The sequence below is a fragment of the Periplaneta americana genome, chromosome 1 (assembly GCF_040183065.1).
Source record: "Periplaneta americana isolate PAMFEO1 chromosome 1, P.americana_PAMFEO1_priV1, whole genome shotgun sequence".
Classification (NCBI taxonomy): Eukaryota; Metazoa; Arthropoda; class Insecta; order Blattodea; family Blattidae; genus Periplaneta; species Periplaneta americana.
In genome coordinates, this window is record NC_091117.1 from 163,772,644 (window position 1) to 163,788,698 (window position 16,055).

A 16,055-nucleotide genomic window follows, 5' to 3' on the forward strand; every position below is an offset into this window, starting at 1 on the left:
GAAGAAAATATAATAAAGCGTCTCACAAGAATCTTCATGAACTTCGAAATCGAATTGGAGATGAAACGTGATAAACTTAAGGGGTTAGGTACAGCTTACAGCAGTAAAATTTTTGAAAATATTCTATATATTTTTTCCTCCATTACTGTATCTTGTACAATAATGAAAATTGGTATGTGTAAAACACTGTCCTTCTGCTATACGAAAAAAAAAAAAAAAATTTTACGATTAAAAAATTATATATATATATATATATATATATATATATATTTTTTTTTCAAAATTCAAAATGGTGACAGTTTACTGTGCAGTGATGAGTTTCCCTCATAACTCATTAACTTGTTAACTTTTTCATTTTCTCTCTCTTTTATTCTATTGCTGAAACTCGTGTTTACAATATCATGCATGCTCTTTCAACTACATTCCTCAATAAATAATATATTTTTTTTAATTTTCTGTTAGAATAAATGACTGATTTTGACCATTTTTTTAAGAATTTATTTTTTATCAGACAATCTATCAAAGGTAGAGAAGAGATCTTGCATCGTACTGTAGATATGACATGCATAAATACACACCAAATATTTGATCACAAAATGTTGGCTAGTTTTTTCAGTTATGTGGGAAACGCTTCATCACTGCACAGTGAACTGAATTTTGAAAATAAAAATGTAAATACTTTTTTTAAAATCGTAAAAAATATTTTTTTTCATATAGCAGAAGGACAGTGTTTTGCACATGCTAATTTTCATTACTGTACAAGATACAGTTATGGAGGAAAAAAAATGTTGAATATTTCCAAAACTTTACTGCTGTAAGCTGTACCTAATCCCTTAATGGAATATAAAACATGTACCTTACATATTGTTAGATCATATTTTCATCATCAACCATAAGGTGGACCAATAGATCCGTTCCGATCACACAGGTTCATATCCAGTCATCTTGCTATTTCCTTCTAGGACGAACCACATCACGATATCCAAATGGTTGGTAGTTTAGTACTGTCTTCATCAGTCTTTCATCTTCCATTCGAAGGATGTGATCATGCCAATTTACTTTTTTCTTTTGTATCTTTTATTCAAGTTGAACATCCCTAATTCATCTGTAATAAAAGGATCTCTTATTTCATCCAGCTACACTTCCCAGAAATCTCATTTCTGCAGACTCTATATGTCACTTATCAGATCTTCCCAGTGTCCAATTTTCTGAACCATCAATACAGGCACTGCCATGACTTTATATAACGTTTCAACATAGTATCTTTTCTGGCTTTTCCTGACAAAGTGCGTTTGATTGTTTCACATATACATATATTGAAAATTTCCAGCTTATTTCTTACGTCCTCATCTTGCTCATAATGTAATATCACACCCCAAATAATTAAAGTGATTAACTTGTTCCAAAATCATATTATTTAATATTATTTTAGACCTTCTGGGGTGTTTTCCTAGAAAAGCCATCACTTTAGATTTCCAGGTAATACTTTAGAGCTGTATTAAGGAGCTGTTAAAGGGCTAATTGAAGCTCATTCTCATTATTTGCCAAGATCAACTGATCGTCTGCGAACATAGTTGTATTTAAAACTCTATTTCCTACTTTAAAATTAATCTAACTTCACTTTGCCATTCTTTTATAACTGCGTCAATATATAAACTAAAAAGAGCTAGGGAAAGAGGATGATATTTTTCGATATTTAATATAATGAGAGTCGGTTTATATAATTTTGTGAATATCATTGCTGCCAATATGAAACACCACAAAGAAAGTACCGGTAGTTTAAGACTAAATGAGGTAAGATCAATTTTAAACTAAGATATGTGCTTTCTGTTCTAGTTTGAAAGTATGTAAATTGAAGGGTGAGTTGAGCAGACTTTTTTCACAATCGCACATCTGAATAAAGAGGAATTTTGATATTTTCTACTTGACAGTGATTTAGTGCAGTGTCTAATGGGAATATTGAATCGGCTGCATACGTTTCGGCACATTCCAATTAAAGAGACATTCTTAATGAAGTACATCAAATGAGGGACCAGCGAATAGGGATTATACAGAATGGACACTGAGCGAATTTTCCTGTGTTTTGTTTCTCTGTGCACCGGCGTTTAGTTCCACTTTTAAGCGCCAGAGGTTAGTGTAATCGAGCACACGCTAAGATAATAATTGAGTATAGAGTTGAGACACAGGATCCGAACATCGCCTACCTTATTGCATAATCCAGTAACGCTTTGCTTCAAATAAATTCAAGTTAACAGATTTTCCTTATTTCTCCGTGACAAATTAGTTGTAATAATAATTTTTTATATTTTATATATAATAAATTATATTATAAAATAAATTATATTATAAAATAATGTAATACACTATAAAATTATGTTTCAAATTTGTTTAATATTTTATACAATATAATATAGGTATACGGTTTTACTTCTCATAGGAGTTTTGTTTTTCCATTTTCAGTGCTATCAAATCATTACATATTTTAATTGTTGTTGGGGTCAATGACTCAACTCTCATTATAAAGGAACTGTAGTCTAGACATTACAGATAATGACGGATTTATTATCTCATCGGTCCAATTTATTTTATTTGAGTATATAATGTACCTAGATGTATTAATTGTATGTGTTATATTTCCGCTGTGTCGACTGCTAGGTGGTGTGATGTCAGCGCCAACTCCTGGGAGAAAGCAGAATCTCACGCTCAAATTGGTTTGAAGGTCATTGAAATCAGTCCTGCTATATCAAAGTTACGGACGTGAAGTGTCCATACCGTATAATTATCTATACGCTTGAAGGACACTGAACTGACAGTGGATGAAAGCTGGAGCCGGGTTACGTTGTCACCGAGACAACTGAAGATCCCATCAAAGCAAATTACTAAATGAATAAACATTCACAGAATTTTTGTACATAGCCAACAGAGTAGCTCAGTGCTCAGTCAGCTTAGGCGCTTGCCTGCCTATACGGAGTTGCGCTCGGGTACGGGTTCAATTCCCGTTTGAACTGATTACCCGATTGGGTTTTTCCGAGGTTTTCCCCAACTTTATGGCGAATCCTCGGCCTCATCTCGCCAATTACCATCTCGCTGTCATCAATCCAATGGACGCTAAATAAGCCAAAAGTTGATATAGAATCGTTAAATAACTAAGTAAAAAAATTAAAAACCGTCTCGCTGTCATTAATCCAATGGACGCTAAATAAGCCAAAAGTTGATATAGAATCGTTAAATAACTAAGTAAAAAAATTAAAAACCAAATTGAGAGTCTATTGTATAAGCGATCTTTATGTAGGCCTATTCTTTAGTAGTGAACTTTATTTTCATAATATATTGATTTTATTAATAACCGTAGTTCAGAATATTATAACTGATACAGTCTATAGACTATTACTTTTCTACAGCTGATTCACTTAATACTTTGTTTTGCACTGGTGAGATCGAAACCGGATTATTATGTAAGATAAATTTCTCTAGGTAAAATTAGAAAGTATTCAAGGCAAGTTCATGTCCTCATGTTCTTACACATTCTTGTCTAGTAACTCCAAGAATATTTGCGAGAAAAACTGTCAATTTTTCAAGTTTCATTTTGTATTCCCTATGTCAAAATGTTGACACACAGTTTCTATTGAAGTTTCTCAAAGGAAGCATAAGCCGTGAATAATTTACAAGAATGTTAGTTGATCTGTTCCTATGAAAAGCATGAGTAGTCAGTCTTTTGTGTATGGATGTGTGCTTTATGGTTGGAGGATGTGGCATCTCCACGTGTATATGGGATACTGACATAGTTCCATTGTACTACCAACAAAATTTGATGTCTGTGAGAAATTACCTACGAATGTTGTCTCGAACCCTCTATGATATACAAGCATCTTTTATGTTTTTTTTTAATAGATCATGGAACGCCCAGTTTTATTTTCCTTTGAAAGGAGATAAAAATTGTTATCGTGAACACTCACGAATTTTTAAGAAGATAAATTCTTTTATCATAGATTCCGTCCAGAGGAAAATAAAACCGGGGGTTCCGTGTCGTAGATTTACGGAATGTAAAAGAACCCTATCACTGATAGAGAAGTGTTGTTTTCGTTTTTTACTAACCTATTATTGGCAATATGCTGTTGGTTAATGTGTTGAAAAAATAGATAGATAGACAGACAGACAGACACATACCGGTACGTAAATAAATAAATAAACACATAAATAAATAAATAAATATAAAATAAATAAATAAATAAACAAATAAATGAATGAATGAATAAATAAATGAATGAATGAATGAATGAATGAATGAATGAATGAATGAATGAATGAATAAATAAATAAACAGATACATAAATAAATAAATAAATAAACAGATACATAAATAAATAAATAAACAGATACATAAATAAATAAATAAACAGATACATAAATAAATAAACAGATACATAAATAAATAAATAAACAGATACATAAATAAATAAATAAACACATACATAAATAAATAAATAAACACATACATAAATAAATAAACACATACATAAATAAATAAATGAGTGCGTGAGTAAGTGAGTAATTAAGTAAATGAGTGGGCGATTAAGTGAGTGTATAAGTAGGTCTAAGTGAGTGAATGAATAAGTAATTGAGTGGTTGAGTGGGCGAGTAAGTGAATGAATAAGTAATTGAGTGATTGAGTGGGCGAGTAAGTGAATGAATACGTAATTGAGTGATTGAGTGGGCGAGTAAGTGAATGAATAAGTAATTGAGTGATTGAGTGGGCGAGTAAGTGAGTGCATAAGTAGGTCTAAGTAAGTGAATGAATAAGTAATTGAGTGATTGAGTGAGCGAGTAAGTGAATGAATAAGTAATTGAGTGATTGAGTGGGCGAGTAAGTGAGTGCGTAAGTAGGTCTAAGTGAGTGAATGAATAAGTAATTGAGTGATTGAGTGGGCGAGTAAGTGAATGAATAAGTAATTGAGTGATTGAGTGGGCGAGTAAGTGAATGAATAAGTAATTGAGTGATTGAGTGGGCGAGTAAGTGAATGAATAAGTAGGCCTGAGTGAGTGAGTGAATAAGTGGGCTTAAGTGAGTGAGTGAATAAGTAGGCCTAAGTGAATAAGTAAATATATATATATATATATATATATATATATATATACATTTTAAAGCCTGGAATCCAATTACGTTTTCCGCCATGTTTTTAGTGATTTTCAAGCGATAATTTTATTATGTAAAAGTAAGTAAATAAATAAATAAATAAATAAATAAATAAGCATTCCGGTACCAATAATGCCGTAGTTTTATTGTTGTCGTTATTATTGTTTATTGCTCTTATAATTTCTGTCATTGTTCAAATTATTTTGGGTGCTAAGTACGGAATTTATTACTATCATTGTAATATAAGAATTCTAGTAAGTATAATTGTAATAGTTATTATTAATACTAATTTTTACTATGATTATTTTTACTGGAAGAATCAAGATGCAGAAGGACGACTTTTATGTGAATTCACATTGGTTATAATTAAAGATAATCATGACTACAAATATTAATGCTAACACTCCTGGAGCCAAACTCTGAACTAAATGTGGCCCTAAATTACGTCCGTTTGGTCGACTGCAAGTGCTTATTATTCGCGCGCGACGTAGTTACTGAAATTTGGAAGTAATTCCGAGGTAATGCAGATCATAAACATATTTCATTTGGAATACAAGTAACTTTTATAGATTTCTGCACGACAGTTTCGTGCTGCTGCAGACCTCAACTACCGGTTATGAGTCGATATATTTCGATTTGTATTTCCGCTGATGTAAAATTCAGTAGCAATACAGATCATCATATCTGGCAATGAAATGAACTTGTTTATACAGCGTGTTCACTTTAAGTGTGTACGATTTCAACTTAACGTTTCTCAAAATTTGAAAGAAGTAGGTATGAAAATGGAATACATATTCGATATTAAGTCAAGTTGAATTACTTTACATGTATTCTTTGTGTGTACTGTGCGTAATTCCGCGATCTTATCTAGGTATATTAATTCTAGGCATTTCATTTCACATGCTCGATTGTTGAAACCACGTATTTTGCTTCCTAAATTAAAGTCCCCATTTTGTCTTGCGATATTAGAGCAATTTTCTCGCAGGTTTTTTGAAAACCTATTTTTCATTTGGCTTTCTAACATTCTAAACTCGGGTCGGTATTTTGTGAATTCGTAATTTTAACGCATCTTATTACTAGAGTCCTGCGTTTGATTATCTAAAGCCTCCAATCAACCCACAACAGTGTAGGTACGTTTATGTAAGGAGTAGGTTGTAGCTTGTAGCTTGATGACATACGACCTACTTAGTTCAGGTCTGCTGTTAGTGAACATACGAAAACAAAAGGAAGCTAAGCACTTAAAAATGAGTGCTCTAATAGGATAATTTCGTAGCGAACACGTTATTAGGAAAGAAGAAAATGTGTTTTATCAGAAAGGAGGAAAAATGTTTAATTTGAAACACTTAAAATGCTTACAGTCATTGATTGTAACTCATAAACCTCGCACTCATAATTTGTTTTATTGTAAGTTTGTGCTGACATTTATATTTTTCATTTGTTAATTCCAAACTTTAATTAGACCTAAAATATCAAGATGCGTTTTACTTATTGTACAAATCAGGGGTAACAAATTCCGGGTGCTAGTTAGCTATGGCGCCTGAATTGTTTATTGAGTTCGAAATTTTTTAAGACTTCAGTTTCTTTTATGTCACTATGACTAATACATAATGTTAACAAAAGCGGTTGTAGGAAGGAATTCTAACGTGCTTTTTAAATTAATATCATTACATTTGTTACGCATCTCTACATAGCTTCAGAGCTTCTCTGAGAGCATGTGTTTACATTGCATAGATATTTGATAATATTGTTTAATATATTTCAGTAAATGTATCTTTATCTTAGCTCGAATGGTTGTCTCATTGCTTGTGTGGACGAATTGTGGTGGCTCCTGAAAATAAAGGTGCTGACTCTTTTTTTATCCCTAGTAAAAATTATATTTTAGTGCATTTAAACTACCTTTAAATAAATACTTTGTTACAGTTATTAACAGGGAACGGATTTATATGGACTAAAAATATATGAAATATGTAAATATATATGTAGTTACTTTTACCAAAATATGGAATTAAATATGGATTTTTACCAAAATATGGAATTAAATATGGACTTAAAATTATAAAAAAATGACTATGTACGTTAAATATTGGTACATTTTAATCAAACTAAACAAAAAATATAATGGACGTACCTTATCTTCCAATGTAGTTTCAACAAAACACAATTTTTATTGTCTGTTACCATAACAATAGGTTACAAACATTTCTTTCAAGTGCTGAAAAGTGAATCTTCTTCTATTGTCTCTGAGGATAGATTTATACTGACTAAAAGAGCGTTCGACGTCACAAGAAGTAACTGGTACATAATTCAATTTCACAATGTCTGCTGGGGATAAGTCCAAGTTAATCTTCACTGTTGATTCACCACTCATCACAGCAACAACCTTTTGTAGTTCTTCATATCCAGGGTTTTTTGAAAGTACAGTGTCCACCTTAGCTCTTACTGCATCTGCAACTTTACCTCTACCACGATTCAGTTGTTCCACAGTACTATTTATAATTTCAAAACTTTCAGATAGTGAAAGGTGCCTATTTTGGAGACTTTTGAGCGTTTTTATGATGCATGAAAATGTATGCTGAATGTGAGCTAAGTCATTCTTCACACTTATGTCACAGGTAACTGTTTTCGCAGTATCAATTGAGACTGCATCTTCAGAGTCCAATGCAAGGAGAACATTGTTAATAGAGTCTATATGTTCGGCATAATATTCAACTGCTTCTAGCCATGTACCCCATCTAGTTAAAATTGGCTTTGGTGGCAATGGAATTTCAGGGTACATTTCTTTCAACACGTTAACTCTACTGGGAGCTTTGAGAAATACTTTTTTCACTGATGAAATCAACAAATCTACTTTAGGGAAATTGTCTCTGACCACTTCTGCCACACGATGAAATGCATGCGCCACACAAGTAAAATGAGTCAATTTAGGATATACAACAGATAATGCTTGTCCAGCTTTGACCATATAAGGGGCAGCATCGCTAATAAAGAATAACACATTATCGTACATAATACCCTTTGGCCACAGGATACCCATAGCTTCGTTGAACAGTTTAACTATAGTTTTGTTATTGCACTTTTCTAGAACATCACAATGTAAAAGAATTCGTTCAGAATATTGTTCACTTAACAAACCGATAACTACATTACCAACAAGTCTACCTTCTTTGTCGGGAGTCTCATCAATGGAAACCCAAATTGAACTATCTTTAATTTCATCTCTTATCTTCTGTATTGTCTCATCGTAGATGGATGGAGCATACGTCTTCCTAAGTGTTGACTCATCCGGGATTGTATGTTGAGTATATTTTTCAAGGAATTCCCTGAAGACCTTATTCTTTAGTTTGTAGAGAGGAATATCAGCAGAGATGAGAGAACGGCACAGGTCGATGTTAAACTCAGATCTTACATTCGATGTTGTTGGTTGTGTTAAAAACAATTGTCTCTGCTTGGAATTTAGTTGTTTGTTGGCCTGATGTTTACTAGTTGTAATGTGTTGTTGCACCAGGAACTTTTGTGTAGATGATACTGCACACTGACACAAATTACAAAATAATATTTTATTGTCAGTTGATAAACCATCTTCTTTAAATTCTGAAATGTAACTTGTTAGTTTTGATTTTAAATTGACTGAATGACGTACTTTTGGCATATTTACCGTCTTTATAGTATGATTTACAAAACTGAACCTATGTGTACTCTGACTGGCATTTAACTGTTGAGCTGCACAACTGAAGTCTGTTAAAAATTTTAAATTAAATTAATACAGTTTTGTAACTTACTTTCCCATTGTTGATAGGACTGCTAATTTTCAAATAACTCTGATGTTAAAGGGATTACTGAACATGTGTTTAAATCTCTATTGTTGAAATGTATTTTTAAAAGTTAATGGAATTTTGTTTTGTTTTATTGTTAAACCTAATATAATATGGACTGTTTTATATGAAATATGGAAAATATATGGAAATTAACGAAAATATGTACTAAACTCTAAAATATGGAAAAATATGGAAAATAAAAGTAGGATTTTTCAACCCTACACATTGTGAAACATAAAGATAATGCAAAATATAAATTATATTAGCTTTATAAGTAAATATGTATTTACATATAAATCCTTTCCCTGGTTATTAAATTGAAGTGGTATTTTGTACACGAATACTATTTCTGTTGTTCATCGACTTGTACACACAGGTACATGAATAGCTAAATAGATTAAAGCACAGCACCGGAGTGTCTGGGGAGACTACTGAACAATATCCTGAACTGTTGACTTGAACTTGCTCTCCATGCCAAGCGAAGCTAGTATGACCGATGTACAGCTGTCAAAAGAAAAAGTGGCCGCTCTCCTCAAACAAACTTCCCTTCGGGTATCTTCGCTACAATTCGGAGACAGGCGATGTTACATGTTGTTGGACCACGTTGCCTGATATCTACAGTTATAATTGAAGTATACTGTGTGTTATTCGATAGCATAATGGTAGCGTTCAGGCCTCTTATTCATGAGGTCCTGTGTTCGACTACAACCTCGTGCTTTTTATGTCCTTTTTTGTTCTGTTTTTGAGAGAGACAAACTAGACATAATGGCCCCTTTCTCTTTTATGATTATTTTAGTCATTAACATCAGGTTCATTAATATATTATGTCATGACTTTATCATTATCATTATGATATTGTGGCTGCAAATGGAAAGAAAAAAGATTTTATTCTCAATAAAATATCTTTCGTGGCATAAACATAACAAATTTACTGGTGTCGGCCTTAAAACATTCAAACAATTAAGCGTTCAAAAAACAAAACAAAAAGCCACAATTCAATATTTAGTCTATCTTCCTCTTATCTCGATCATCTTGCAGACGAGTGGGCATGGAATTGACTAGTCTTTGCAAATAGCGACTGTTCTTAGACACGATATTCCAGGCATTCTGAACATACACACATAAATGTTCTGTCCATGGTCAGGTCTTTCATTGCAAACCCAGCAATCTCCAATCTTTCCTATTTTCTGCCTTCCTCTTAGTCTCCGCATATGATCCACATATCCTAATGTCGTCTATTATTCTTTTCAACCAGAGATCCAACCAATTCCTTTTTCTCTTTCTAATCAGTTTCAGCATCATTCTTTCTTCACTCACTTTTTCAAACACAATTTTATTTCTTATTATATCTGTCCACTTCACACGCACCGTTATTCTCCACATCCACATTTCAAATGCTTCATTCGTTTCTCTTCATTTCGTCGTAATGTCCATGTTTCTTCCCCATACAATGCCACACTCCACACAAAGCACTTCACTAGTCTCTTCCTTAGTTCTTTTTCCAGAGGTCCGCAGAAGATCCTTCTTCTTCTATTAAAAGCTTCCTTTGTTCATGTTTGCAGTTTTTCTTGGGAAGGATAGGCCTAAATGCGGTAACATCCCGTTGTCTTCCGCACACCACTATCTCTTTCGCATCTTATTAAATTCCAGGGGGCCCAAGTGTGGAGATGAGGAGAGTGGATTTGACTAATTGGGCCCTCCGGACTTCACCGAAATTCACGGCAAGGTTTAAATATTAATTCTATCAGGATGTTTGACCCGATCAGAGACCGGGAAATCTCAATTAGCCTTTGCCCCCCGCACCCTGGACTAGCTTCTACGAATCATCAGAAAATCTTAGTGTGTGATTGGGCCAATTTTTCCGAAAATGTTTCCACACTTTTGCCCTCGTAGCTCAGCGGACGAACGTCGGAATTTAGATGTCAACGTCTCAAGTTCAATTCCTCGTTACTCCTTTTCATTTTATTGTGGTTCAAGATAGTATAATGTAATAATACAAAAAGAAAAACTAATACCAATATTATGCAACTGGATTTTTCCAAACCTAATATTAAATGTATGTTATTTATATCGCTAAAGAACGATTACAATATAAATAACTTGAATATTATTTATACAGTATCACTAAAGAACGATAACAGAATATAAATGATAAATATCGGTTTGTTTAATTAATATATTGCGAAAGAACAATAACAATATAAATAACTTGAATATTGTTTTATAATGCTAATGAAGGAAAACAGAATATAAATTATAACTTGAATATTATTTAAATCGCTAAAGAACGATAACAATATAAAAAACGTGAATATTATTCATATCGGAATTTCACAGATTTATTACAGATGTATTTAAGAAATTGTAGAAGAATAGTAATTAGTAACAGTGTCCTATTTATTCTTCTTGGAGCCAAATTTGTAACTTTTAAAAGTGTGGTTACTATGTTGAAGTGTATGTGTTGTAACGGATGCTTGATTTGATATGTATGTGAGTCAGTTATGGGATGCTTGATATCGTCGCAATGTCGTAATTATAGTTTGATTGTGTTTGTGTGACTATTGTGTATTAATTTTTGATGTATGGTACGGAAAGCTGCATATTTGTGTTAATGATTTTGTATGTTTCAAATTGATACCTGATATTTGTTTTGCAATCGCAATGCCTAATTTACGGATTGTTTATGTTTTGTTTACATCGCGTAAGCTAGTTTAATTTTCTTTTCCATTTTTCTTTATGCTTATCTTTTTTGTGTATAAAACTATAGCTCTAACATACATATGTAAAATAGGGCTAACCCCCATTGGAGATACAATAATAATTATTATTCATATCGTTATAATACGATAACAGAATACAAATGATGACCTGAATTTTATTCATATCTCTAAAGAACGATAACAAAATATAAATAACGTGATATCCATAAAGAACGATAACTGGATATAAATGATAATTTGAATATCATTTACATCGCTAAAGAACGATTAAAAAATAAAATGAAAACTTGAAGAAGGCCCGAACCCACGACCTTTGAATCATTAAACAAGCACTCTACCGCTGGTCTACGAGGCGCAGATATGGAACACTTTCATAGTTCCGGAACTGCTTGTACAAGCACATGCATCGTGTAACATCGCCGCGACCCGAAGTGGACTTTGAAAATATTCGCTGTTCACGAGTGCGGCCACTTTTTTTTTTGACAGCTGTACATAATCGAAATAACTTTGAATTATATTCTCATAGTTATGAAATCAAAGATATGAATTCTTTAAGATTGTTTGAACCAAAATGCAACACTGCTACAGTATTTAATCGTAGTAGTAATTTAGGCCCCAGAATATATAACAAATTTATATTTAAATATCCTAATCTTATCAATTCTAATAGTTCTAGTATTAAATTTAAAAAGTTATGTATGGATTTTATAAATAATGAAAAATTGTAAATTTAGATTTATGTATTATTATTGTGTAATATACATAAAACAAATTGTATTATATACTTCTTAATTTAAAATCAGGAATCCGCCCAGAGCACGAGTTCTACTTTTTTATGGGTGAGCTAAAATTTTATCTGTGTAGGCTTATATATTTTATATCACAAGTATTAGCAAGATGAAATAAAATAAAATAAAATAAAATAAAATAAAATGTGTCCTGATTTGAGTCCCAGACTGGTTTACAAACTACGATGATGATTATTAATTTTTGTTTCTAAATGTTTTTACTTGTAACTTTGAAGAGTTCATTTAGCTTCTCTTGTCAATTGCAAAATCTATTTTGAAAGAGACATATGAAAAAGTATATTCTTCGGAGATGTTTACAACTGAGCTATAGTCAAGTCACAGTGAGTAGATGTGTAAGTCGGTGAATTATAGTCCCGTCGCTCTAATTTCCGGCAGTCAATCGCGCTGCAGGTCGGCTACATTTAAACGTGTGCGTCTTGTGATTCGCTGATGAAGATGTTATTCATTTCTTAAGGCTCGATAAATACTTAATATATTCGCCCGCCATTTTGGCTCTTTCGTTAGCGTTCGCAGAAAGCACACGAAGACGTAATTTGCCACTCAATTATTTGCTGAATCACAGTGCGTTTGATTTTATTATCATACGAGCTACGGCATGATAATGTTTAACGGTGTGGCAAATAGATTCCTCGTATTGTAGCTCGACAACGAAAGAACAAAAATGGCGAACGATACTACCTACCTCGACTTTATAGAGCCTTCACTTCCTAAGACGTAAGCAAAGAGGAGGAGTCACGCCGGGAATAACAGCGTCGCGACTATAGTGAATAATCCGGGAGAAGGTTAGATGTCTGTATGGAAGTATGATGTCTATGCGGATGACGTGAATATGTTAGGAGAAAATCCTCAAACGATTAGGGAAAACGCGGAAATTCTACTTGAAGTAAAGAGATAGGGTTGCAAGTAAATCCCGAAAAGACAAAGTATATGATTATGTCTCGTGATCAGAATATTGTACGAAATGGAAATATAAAAGTTGGAGTTTTATCCTTCAAAGAGGTGGAAAAATTCAAATATCTTGGTGCAACAGTAACACATATAAATGACACTCGGGAGGAAATTAAACGCAGAATAAATATGGGAAATGCCTGTTAATATTCGGTTGAGAAGCTTTTGTCATCTAGTCTGCTGTCAAAAAATCTTAAAGTTAGAATTTATAAAACAGTTATATTACCGGTTGTTCTGTATGGCTGTGAAACTTGGACTCTCACTTTGAGAGAGGAACAGAGATTGAGGGTTTTTGAGAATAAGGTTCTTAGGAAAATATTTGAGCTGAGAAGGATGAAGTTACAGGAGAATGGAGAAAGTTACACAACGCAGAGCTGCACGCATTATATCCGTCACCTGACATAGTTAGGAACATTAAATCCAGACGTTTGAGATGGGCAGGGCATGTAGCACATATGGGCGAATCCAGAAATGCATAGAGTGTTAGTTGGGAGGCCAGAGGGGAAAAGACCTTTGGGGAGGCCGAGACGTAGATGGGAAGATAATATTAAAATGGATTTGAGGAAGGTGGGATATGATGATAGAGGCTGGATTAATCTTGCTCAGGATAGGGTCCAATGGCGGGCTTATGTGAGGGCGGCAATGAACCTCCGGGTTCCTTAAAAGCCAGTAAGTAAGTAAGTATGGAAGTATGATTTATGAAAGTTTAATAGCTGAATATTGTACAAATTGAGTTATATTTGCTGTAAAATGAAGTACAGTAATGGATCTGGTAATCTGTAAGCCGTTGCGTTTTTCAAAAGCATCAGTCTTCTTTCAGTCAAAATGGTGCAGGCATTTTAAACGAAATCTCTACGTACAATGGCAAGTTTGTAATCGGATTTTTGTGTTTGTGGGATTGTGTGGTAGTCGGCATACCTCCTATCACAACGTGATGATCGATACTGACCTACTGTCTGGAAGCACGAAAGAATCGTGACTCTAGCGTGGTTCTTGGTGTACGGTAGTCATAATGTTGGCGGTGGAAGAGCCATTAAAAGATTGCTATGATAGTGCAACAAAGTCACAGTGCTAAGCTAGAAAGCTATACTGTACTTGGTATAAAGGAGACACAAGCGAATAATCATTTTTAAAATTTAATTAATAGAGGAAGTGTTATAAATATGAAGTAAATAAATAAATAAACAAATAAACGAATAAATAATCAGTCAGACCAACTACATCACATTAGGGCAAAGGCCTCCTGCATCAAACAGGGTGAGCTCTCCTTATACTCTTAATATTTGAGGAGAAAAATTCGCTTCGGCGTAGCTCAGTGGTCAGAGCGCTTGGTACGTAGAACCAAGAACCCGGGTTCGATCCCCGGCGCTGGAGCGAATTTTTCTTCTGAAATATTAATTGTCAATATTACAGATATTCTGTAGGACAAATTAATAAATCTATAATATTCTCCTTATACTCGCCTGAGGAGCTATTCCTGACGAACCTGTTGTACCGGTTAAAAAGTTATTGCCCTGATGCCGAAATGTAGTAATTATACACCTGGTAGCAGTCCTTTAATGCATGTCATTAAAGTACACCTATTCATTAAAGTTCAGGTTTTCGATTATTCTCGGATATGCAATCGAAAGACAACGAGGGAAACGTCACGGAGGCTGGAAATCCAATACTGTCGCAGAAGGTTATGTTCTGTTACTATAATAATTAGCGTTAATTGTAAATAATATTCAAATAAATTCAATTTGTCATCTCGTTTTTCAATTCTAAATCAATTTCCAGGTTATATCAAAATTAGTTCATGTTATTCTCTAGATTATATCAAGATCAATGACATTATGGTTCCTCGGAAAAAATCAATACTTTCGCGTCTGCGCACATCTCACAATTTACGAGCTATGCACAAGGTCACTTCCGCTCTTGAGTCAGATACGAATAAAATGAATACTTCTGAATAATTTCAAGTTAGAAATATGGTCGAGCATAAAAAGTCGTATGAAACTTGCCTATAATAGTAATTAAGACGCTCGTATGAAAATTATGAAACTCGCTTGCGCTCGTTTCATAAACAAACATACTCGCATCTTAATTACTATCATTATAGGCTCGTTGCATGATGTACCATTTGGCGCTTGCTATATTCGGACAATTTAATGACAGATTCTTAGAAAGAGAAAGAAACTAAGAAAATAATTTAAGTACTGATGTATTATTCTACGTTCTGCACTACTATCATACTGAAACTTCGTTGTAGTTAAAAGCGCTACTGTATTTCGTTCGTAGCTACTCCCGCTGTGTGCACCGTCCATGAGGCTCCGCCATTAATATTCTGTTTGCTCCTCTTGTTTCAGCTGTGGGTCCTAAATGTTAATATTTCACCGCACTTCGAACGGATTTTATTTAATATATTCTCGATGTTTCTAACTTGAATTCTTGCCAGAATGTAAAGTTACGTGAAATTTTAATGTTCGTCCATTTCTATAAATGTTGACTTCGAAACAAATTAAACAATTATATTACATTTAAATAAGGGTGGTGATGGTGATGATGGTGGCAGTGATGTTGATGATCAGTAGCGTATATAGGTATCATGGGAAGGCGACCTGGTTTTGTTTTTTAATAGAACTCTATG

The 16,055-nt window shown here is 33.5% G+C and overlaps 1 protein-coding gene and 1 non-coding gene across 3 annotated transcripts in view; one reads left to right on the forward strand and one right to left on the reverse strand.

Annotated features, from left to right (window-relative positions):
• The window catches only part of jus (julius seizure), a 469,463-nt gene that overhangs the window by 182,387 nt on the left and 271,021 nt on the right, over nt 1-16,055 (reverse strand). The window lies entirely within an intron of this gene.
• TRNAT-CGU (transfer RNA threonine (anticodon CGU)) lies at nt 14,728-14,800 on the forward strand. Its single transcript has one exon. It is a non-coding gene; the product is annotated as a tRNA-Thr (tRNA).